At 41.8% G+C, this 10,153-nt stretch overlaps 2 non-coding genes across 2 annotated transcripts; both read left to right on the top strand.

The window, feature by feature from the left end:
* Positions 1-471: 471 nt before the first annotated feature.
* LOC119650493 lies at positions 472-589 on the top strand. The gene has a single exon (XR_005249307.1). It is a non-coding gene; the product is annotated as a 5S ribosomal RNA (ribosomal RNA).
* Positions 590-2,468: 1,879 nt separating this feature from the next.
* LOC119650482 lies at positions 2,469-2,586 on the top strand. The gene has a single exon (XR_005249296.1). It is a non-coding gene; the product is annotated as a 5S ribosomal RNA (ribosomal RNA).
* Positions 2,587-10,153: the final 7,567 nt, after the last annotated feature.

The raw sequence follows: 10,153 nt of genomic DNA, 5'->3' as shown, positions 1-10,153 counted from the left end.
AAATTTAAATCGAATTAACATTTTTCGATGAATATGAAAGTGTGCAATGCTTTAGCAAATAGTAAAGACGTGCGTTAAGCAATAGTTGTTAGAGTTCAATAAATTTTCTAATTTCTTTACTTTATTTCCTGATAAATCTGGTGGCGATTTGTGGAGCACAGCACAGCACAGCAGTGTATAGTGAAAACTGTGAAATTTTCTTTGCTTTTCTAGACATTTTCAATTTCTGGTTTGTAACAAGCAATTGCGTGTATTTGCCCCTTGCCCCTTTTTCTTTCACCATAGCAAAATCTATTGAATATGAATGAAGTTTCTTTTTCGACATTTACAGGATGCCCCGAGAAATGCTATATTGATGACATCTACGGCATTCACGTAAATACTAAAATAGAATGGCGCAATGGTAAATAAGAAATGTATGGCGGTCGATTTGCTACGCAGTAGTTCACGTACCACAAAACATGTTTACTTGTCAACGGCCATACCACAACGGTCCACCGGTTCTCGTCCGATCACCGAAGTTAAGCGTTGTTGGGCGTGGTTAGTACTTAGATGGGGGACCGCTTGGGAACACCACGTGTCGTTGGCACGCTAAACTTTTTTGAATTTACAAAAAAAATTTGAATTGAATCCGATGAGAAAACTCAAAAAGAATGAATTTAAAGCACTTCAAATAATAACCCCAGAGCAATTGTGCGCGTATCTTTTTAACTGCGATGGCATCGTACTCAAACCAAGGCATAATCCGAATACGAAAACAGCGCATATAGCTTGAAAATAAGCAACTTTTAACTAAACCTACGTACTTTGCCGGCAAAAAATTCGCCTCTACTGACTTTATTGCTCATATGTCAAGACGCGGTACACTTGGATTTACAATATTTTCTTCAAAAAATAAAACGCTTTGTCTAGTAATGTATCGATTTTAACATTAAAAAATGCCCGCCGATATGTAGCGTGAATTACACTTGCTTTCTTCTTGTTTTGTCCGGAAACAGATAGGTTTTCGGTACATACATAAGTATTCTAAGTAAATTGTTTATTAATAATTCTAAGTAAATGGGCTGTTATTGATGAAGAAACTTATGAAATTCCCAATAGCTGGCTTGAGTGCAGCGCGGTGTGGCACGCCACCTACCTACCTTGCCGTCTTGAGCGGTACACCCCAACGTCCACGCCGTTTAGAGTCCCCGCAGAGACATCAGGGTCGTTCTTGCACTTCTTATGTCGTCCTGCTCATCATTCTCCCAATTAATTTTCGCCATTTCGCCATTTCCCCATCATTCCCGATCCGGTGTCTTCCCTTTGCCTTTGCTCTCGTCCATCACCCGTCACTCTTCACATCTTAATCTGATCTGATCATCGTTGGCTTTGCTTTTCCGTCATAGGTAGTGGTCATAGTAGCCATTGTAAATAATAAATCGTAATTGCTACGACGTACGATAAGTATATATGGATGCTTTGTTTATTTCAATTTTCAGTTTTCAGTTTTCAGTTTTCAGTTTTCAGTTTTCAGTTCTCAGTTCTCAGTTCTCAGTTCTCAGTTCTCAGTTCTCAGTTCTCAGTTCTCACTTCTCACTTCTCAGTTCTAAGTTCGCAGTTTCGATTAATAACTAACATTTTTGTAGAATCGAAATGCATAGTGGATGAGAATTTTTTTGTCTTGGCTTGCCTTGCAATTCCTACATGGACGATGGACATGTGCAAGGCGATAGGCAATATTCAATAGGTAATGGCTAAACATTTTCTAGCTTTACAATATTATAGACCTAAATAAACATCACAATACCCTTTCTATGTCTACCAATTTTTCTTTTCTTTTCAAGATTCATACATTTCAAAGTACTAAATTGCCATAATTTTTAGTAAGTAGTAGATAGTAAGTACCCATGTTTTCGTTAAACAAACGGCAATATCATCCTAAATATCTTACATACATAACATTCGTATACGTATGTACGTATATAGTAATCATTCTAGGTGATATGTGTAAATTTAAATTTAAATCGAATTAACATTTTTCGATGAATATGAAAGTGTGCAATGCTTTAGCAAATAGTAAAGACGTGCGTTAAGCAATAGTTGTTAGAGTTCAATAAATTTTCTAATTTCTTTACTTTATTTCCTGATAAATCTGGTGGCGATTTGTGGAGCACAGCACAGCACAGCAGTGTATAGTGAAAACTGTGAAATTTTCTTTGCTTTTCTAGACATTTTCAATTTCTGGTTTGTAACAAGCAATTGCGTGTATTTGCCCCTTGCCCCTTTTTCTTTCACCATAGCAAAATCTATTGAATATGAATGAAGTTTCTTTTTCGACATTTACAGGATGCCCCGAGAAATGCTATATTGATGACATCTACGGCATTCACGTAAATACTAAAATAGAATGGCGCAATGGTAAATAAGAAATGTATGGCGGTCGATTTGCTACGCAGTAGTTCACGTACCACAAAACATGTTTACTTGTCAACGGCCATACCACAACGGTCCACCGGTTCTCGTCCGATCACCGAAGTTAAGCGTTGTTGGGCGTGGTTAGTACTTAGATGGGGGACCGCTTGGGAACACCACGTGTCGTTGGCACGCTAAACTTTTTTGAATTTACAAAAAAAATTTGAATTGAATCCGATGAGAAAACTCAAAAAGAATGAATTTAAAGCACTTCAAATAATAACCCCAGAGCAATTGTGCGCGTATCTTTTTAACTGCGATGGCATCGTACTCAAACCAAGGCATAATCCGAATACGAAAACAGCGCATATAGCTTGAAAATAAGCAACTTTTAACTAAACCTACGTACTTTGCCGGCAAAAAATTCGCCTCTACTGACTTTATTGCTCATATGTCAAGACGCGGTACACTTGGATTTACAATATTTTCTTCAAAAAATAAAACGCTTTGTCTAGTAATGTATCGATTTTAACATTAAAAAATGCCCGCCGATATGTAGCGTGAATTACACTTGCTTTCTTCTTGTTTTGTCCGGAAACAGATAGGTTTTCGGTACATACATAAGTATTCTAAGTAAATTGTTTATTAATAATTCTAAGTAAATGGGCTGTTATTGATGAAGAAACTTATGAAATTCCCAATAGCTGGCTTGAGTGCAGCGCGGTGTGGCACGCCACCTACCTACCTTGCCGTCTTGAGCGGTACACCCCAACGTCCACGCCGTTTAGAGTCCCCGCAGAGACTATCAGGTTCCTCGCACTGCGCGCCCGTACTCCAGTTTTTTGGAATCAGGTCTGGGAATGGTAATTTAGCCAAGAAGATATATAAATTGAAGGGGAGTGTGTTGTTGTTTCATACAGTTCTGGTTGATTTGAAAGTTTAAAAAAATTATATGTAATTACTGAAGGAGAAGAGGTACTTTGAAATTGTCAATGCTGATCAGTTTTGGGGAGAATGTGTTTCATTCACAAATTGTAATCTCTATAGGAATTTCATTTACAAGATTGAGTTTAGTTTGTTCAGTGGGAAGGAGGAGTAAAAGTATGTAGTATAATAAAACGTGAGTGGAATCTTTTCGATATCGAATGGTAATTTCTTTCGTGTGAACCCTTAACTGGAGTCGTGGAGTTGATGTAGACCCGACCTACCCATCTTTCCTCTAATACTTGAATATTTAAGGCAAACGCTCATTTAAGTATTGAGTTACTCCTCTTTTTAAAGTTTTGTGTGAAACAAAACCTTATTAGAATCGAGACGGTGTCTGTCTGTCTGTCCGTCTGTCTGTATGTCCGTCTGTCTGTCTGTCCGTCTTTTTTTTTTTTTGAGGAGGTGGAAATCTTCAAACGACACTGGTCTGGACACACCAGCGTGTGGGACTTTTACTCACTAAAACCACCCCCGACTCCCTCCCTGCCCCGCGGAACCACCATCAGGTATTACATCACGGGGCGGAGTCAGCCCACTCTAGCTTAATCCCATTTCTTCTATACGCGGCGCACGTGACTGCGTTTTTCTCCTTTCCTCTGCCTTTCGCAATTTATCTTGAATAGATGCGATCATGGAGTTGACCGCATCCCAATTCTCTTGATGTGCTGGCATTTTCGGCACCAGCTTTTCTGGTACCAGCACCTCTCCTAGAGTCTCCTCTAGATTCCTCCTTTTTTCCATAAATCTCGGACAGTGGAAAAATACATGCTCTGGGTCCTCTGGTACTCCCTCACAATTTGGACAGTCGGGTGAGGTCTCCAATTTAAACCTGTGAAGGTATTGGAGATATCCTCCATGTCCCGTGAGAAACTGGGTGAGATTATAATTAATCATCGTGTCGTCTCTCCAACCATTCCTTGATGGCAGGAATGAGCCTGTGAGTCCACCGACCCTTTCCCGAGCGTTCCCACCGCTCTTGCCATCTATTTATGGATCTCTCCCTCTCAGCGTTCTTCGTCTGCAATAAGGAAGAGATTGGCTTCGCATGGTATATATTCGCCATCTCATCTGCCAAGATGTCAATCGGCATCATTCCAGAGATGACGAATGCTGCGTCATCTGAGACAGTCCTGAAGGCAGAGCATACCCTCAGAGCTGTCCTCCTGTAGACTGCATGCAGTTTGCTAGTGTTAACTGGCATCTGCAATGCCTCGCTCCAAACTGGGGTCGCATAGAGCATGATTGAGGTCACCACTCTGGTTATAAGCAAGCTAGAGGTATGCCGTGGCCCTCCCACGTTCGGCATCATCCTCGCCAGGGCCATACTGGCAGTGGATGATTTATCACAAACATACTGTACGTGTTGCTTATAGCTGAGCTTCCTGTCTATCACCACCCCCAAGTATTTGGCTTGAAAGTGTTTCCCGATTCTAACACAGGCGTAATTTCTCTTCCGGCGCTTCGTGATGAGGACCGCTTCTGTTTTTTCCTCCGGAAACGTCAAACCTGAGCTCTCCAACCAGCATTCGACAGCACTGATTGCCTCGCTTGAGTATAACTCAGCATCTTCAAGATGCTTTGCGACAACAACCAGTGTTATGTCGTCAGCGTAACCCACTACTGTGGCTTCCTTCGGACAGGGAAGATTAAGTACATCGTTGTACATGATATTCCACAGTAGTGGGCCCAATACGGGGCCCTGTGGGACACCCGCGGAAACAACGTACTCCTGCGGTCCATCATCAGTGTCATACCAGAGTCTCCTTTCAGTTAAGTAACTATCGACGATAGCAGCGAGATAGGCGGGAATACCAACCTTCGCTAGAGATTTCCGTATTAGATTCCAATTGGCCGAATTGAATGCATTTTTCACGTCCAGGGTTACTACCACACAATATTTGCTAGTATTACCCTTTCCGTGAATTGCATCTTCGGCCAAGCCAGTAACCAATTTGATGGCATCAATGGTTGATCTGGCTTTTCGGAACCCCTACCGTGTCCAAAAGACATATGGGTCGGTATGACGATGGTTCACCTGGAGGTTTACCAGGCTTAGGCAGAAGTACCAACTTCTGTCGCTTCCAAGCCGCCGGAAATATTACTTTGGACATGCACGCTTCGAACAACTCAGCGAACATGTCCGGCCTGGATTTCACGGCAAATTTAAGGGCCTTATTCGGTACTCCGTCCAGGCCCGGCCCTTTATTGTCTCCTATTCTACCGCAGATCTCCAGCAGTTCGTCTCTGGTGACTGGAGGAATTGCCGTCACATTCAGAGGTGGTTGGAATATGTCGGTGCTCTCCTCTTGCTGGGGGAATAAACCCTGGATGATTTTCAGCAAGAGGGTGGGACACGTGATCTGCGGAAAGGAACGGCCTCTGAATCGTCCCATCACTATTCTGTAAGCACTCCCGCACGGGTTTATGTACGCTTCTCAGCAGAGCTCCTTAAAGCATTTCGTCTTGCTTCGCTGGATGGCGAGCTTGAGGGTTTTGCGGGCAGCCTTATAGGCGCACTCTTTCTGCCCCTGATCGACTCTACCTACCGCCCTCTGAGCCGCTCTTCTGGCTCGGTGACAGGCTGATCGAAGACCGGTCAGTTCATCATTCCACCAGTAGTTTGGTCTTCTACTGGGGAATGAGCACCTCCTAGGCATAGACGCGTCACATGCTTTGGCCATGCATTGAGCCAGATGGACGGTTCTTTCCGTAGGGGCGCCTGGTTTATCAGGTTGATCTAACCACACCTCTAAAAAGCTCTGCTCATCCAAAGATTTTGCAGACCAGCCTGAAACCTTTTTCGGTTTCGGGCATGATAGCTCTTTGCCCTATGGCTCGACACATGTCTCAAAGACGATTGCCTGGTAATCGCTGTGGGTGTAGCGTTCGCTGACGCACCAGGACATACCACGCGCCAGCGCATGGCTGATAAAGGTCAGGTCTACAACCGACCCTGACCCCCCTTTCTGAAAGGTGTTTACAGCACCTTCGTTAGCCAAAACCATGTCCATCTGCGCAAAAGCTTCTAATAGACTGCTACCCCACTCTAGGGCCCAAGCATTGAAATCACCAGCAATCACCTTTGGACTTCGTCCCCTTGCATCGAGAACAAGATTATCAAGCATTTGCTCGAATTCAGGCAGTGTTAAACTTGGTGGGGCGTAGCAGCTGTATACATATACACCACTTATTTTCGCCCACACAAAGCCAGTGGCTGCCTGACTTGCAGTACATTGTATGGCCTGTCGACCACAAGCCCATATCGCCGCTCCAACAGTCGAATCTGTGACCCATACGCCACCGTGATGGTTTCTATACGGTTCACTTATGATGGCGACTTCCATCTCAGATTCGAACGTGGTCTGCTCAAGTAAATCCTGAGCGACCCTGCAATGATTGAGGTTTATTTGAATAAACCTCATTTTCTCATTGCAGTGAGCGCCTTCCTAAATTCCGGACATTGCCACTTCCGGCAATATGCCGGTTATCCTGTCCCTCTTTTGCTTCGCACAATAGGCATTTGGGGTCCCTATTGCACTCTCTGGCAATATGGCCTTTCTCCCCACACCTTCTGCATCGATCGGACCGATCAATGCTGCTGGTGCATACCTTCGCGAAGTGCCCAAACATGAGGCATTTAAAGCACCTCTTTAGTGAAGTTTGCTCCCTTAAACGGCAGACAACCCATCCAATCCGAACCCTTCCGGCAGCTAACAACATCTGCGCTGCCTCCGCTGGCACTCGTATGGTGGCCGTTTGAGTGCCACCATAGGCTTTCCGTAAACCGACAACAGACTTCAGTTCTTTCAACTTAAATTGCTCCTTCAGAGCATTACAAATTTCTCCTTTCGATGTAACTTCATCGAAATTCTTACATTGTATATAGATCTCATGTTTTTGGGCACGCACTGCGGCATTCTCCCCATTTTCAATTTTTCACTTGAGTGCGAAAGTCATCAGTTTTGCCACCCCTGGATCTTTTCAGCTCGAACATGAAATCCCCTTTCTGGGTTCTTCTGATTCTGTTCACATTTCCGCTCAGATCTTTTAGGTCGGGATCAGCTTTGACCTTTTTGAGTATCTCCGCGTAGGACAGATTGCCCTTACTGGAGATAACAATCGCATCTGGACGAGTTCGTATTTTCGCTTTTCGTTTCGCTTTTTTGTTCGTAACTTTAGTCCATCCATCGTTTTCGTTCGTCCTGGGATTCGCAACGTTGGTCGAGTTTCCTAGATTCGCTGTACGCTTTCCTCCTTCTGAGCTGTTGGTGTTGGTTTTCAGGATGTCCTGTCCGCCTTTTTTTTCTCTTAGGCGCCTGCTGATTATTTAAAGGATCCCCCTCTTTTTCACGTACTTGCTTATTTCGCTGGGATTCGATGGTAGTACGGTTAGGCGTTACTTGTGATACTGTTGGCACAGCGGGGTTCGGCGTGTTTTTATTATTCTTTTCCTCCATTTGTGATCTATTATAGAGAACTCTAATAGCCCTCATCATATTCTTTATGGCTTGGTGCACGTTGTGTTTGTCCTTGATAAACTCGGACAGCTCAACTATTTTTGCCCCAAGCTGTGAATGAAGGGTGCAAATTTTTTTTCATAGAATGTAGCCATGTGGGGTCTCAAATAAAAGGTATCAATTAGTACTTTTCGAAACTGGTTCGATATTTGATATTGGATGAAACATAGGGGAGTGAGGGCTCAAAATATAACATCCAAAAAGTGTAACAGGTCTCGTTCTCAGAACCCATCCTATCAAAAAATCTGAAAAAAGTCACAGTGGTGCATCTCTACGAAATCTAGGCCTCAAAATATATCCGGTTCCGATATCTGCACAAATAAAGTTAATAATAGTATATTTCCACATTTTAGAAATTTACCCGACACCCCCCTTATGTTCATTACAGAAGTACAAAATTTGGCATGCGTATAATGAAGAGTATAGTGCACAGTTTGGTCAAGTTTAAAGAAAATCCAATTATTATTAACAAAGTTATAGGGGGTGAGACTTTACATTTTTCTGTGAATTTCGTGCACTCTACAACCTGCATGACGTCATTATCACATATCAATTCGTCAATCCCACGACGAAATGAGTTCTTATGAATTGGGTTCCAGAGAATTATTTTGTTTTAGTTTTTCAGTTATTTGTCAACCAGACATGTGTATGTATATAGAATATGCGTGCTAATGAACTTTGCGGGTAGTGCCTAATTCAAATAGATATAACAAGTAAATCGGAAATGTGGGTGCAATCAATTTATATACGTGCATATATGTGTACAGTACTCGGAAATAGGCAGTTTATTTAGGGTGAGCGTAATGTGTACGTATGTCTCGTAGTTTGGAAAAATATAAAGGATTATCTTGGATTTGTAGCTATATACGGATAGAAAAATGTGCGTTGAAATTTCTTACATAAGATGAACACAAAACCTTTATACCCGAAGCGCGAGCTTCCGGTATTCCGACTTGTTTGAAGATCCGCTCGGTAACACAGTTAATTGGCACAGTCGATAAACTGGCCTTAAAGCAGTGAAAAGTGTAAATTCTAGTCTGGAAGGCGGAAATGTTTTTTGCGGTATAAAGTGCCAAATATTAAATATTACAATAATATTGAGAAAAGGGTATTGGAAGTCCCAAAATGCTCCAGAATTGTGAGAGAATTCGTTGCCAGTGTAACACATAAAATAATACATAAAACCAAATAACTTCTAAAATAATACAAAGGGTATTGCAAAGCTCGAGAGCAGAATTGTAAAAGAGTTCGCTCTTCATCCCAGGATATCTGGAGACGAGTAAAAAACGTAATAAAGTGCATGTATTGCAGAAGAAGCAGAAGGACCGAGAAGTACGACCACAATCGAAGGGAAATTGGAGTTGATATGGAGCACTAAATTGGAGAGCTTCAACGGCAATTAGCAGAGAGAAATGCTCTGGTCAAGCAGCTGGGAAATTTGTTAGCACAAGTAAATATCCGGGAGCTGCAACGGCAGATTGCAGCGAGAGATCGTCTAACGAAAGATGCGAGATACTTAACCGTATTTACTGGACAAGGAGATCTTTTATGAAAAAATACAAGGCAAAAGATACAAAAATTAATATACCAAAACCCGATAACTGGGAATTGATTAAAGCCTCATTGGGGCTTTAATATATAAAATAATAATTAATTTATAATCGGCGCAGACTTATTAAAAAAGTATGATACAGTGATAGACATGGAAAAAACAGTAACCTTTAAAGATAAGAGAGTGAAGTTTATATATATTTGATTAGGAATACAAAATATTATAAGAAAGTATAAACACGTTTTTTTTCAAAGAAGGGGATATACTGACGAGTACATCGGTCATAGAATATGAGGTTAATACAATAATAGATAAACCCATAAATGCAAAACTATACAGATACCCTCCTAAACATGAGAAAGAAATGCTGAGGCAAGTAGAAGGAATGGAAAACCAAGGAATAATAAGGAAAAGTTGGTCAGAATATGTTAGCCCTATAATAGTGGCGTCAAGAGTAAAAAAGTACCGTATTAACGGAGATTTCAGAGCTCAAAACAGTATAAAGGTAGATGAGAAAACTCCAATGCCTCTCATAGAAGCCTGCTTCGATAAGATTGGAAGGGCAATCTATTTTTCGTCTGTAGATTTGGCAAAAGGCTATTATCAAATATTGATAAAGAAGAGGATAGAGAAAAGACAGCAATTGTGACACAATTTGGGATTTATGAGTTGGTCGGAATGCCGTTCGGGCTAAAAAACGCGC

The sequence above is a fragment of the Hermetia illucens genome, chromosome 2 (genome assembly GCF_905115235.1).
Source record: "Hermetia illucens chromosome 2, iHerIll2.2.curated.20191125, whole genome shotgun sequence".
Lineage (NCBI taxonomy): Eukaryota > Metazoa > Arthropoda > Insecta > Diptera > Stratiomyidae > Hermetia > Hermetia illucens.
Note: the sequence above shows the minus strand (reverse complement) of the source record. Positions and strands in the feature narration are given on the sequence as shown.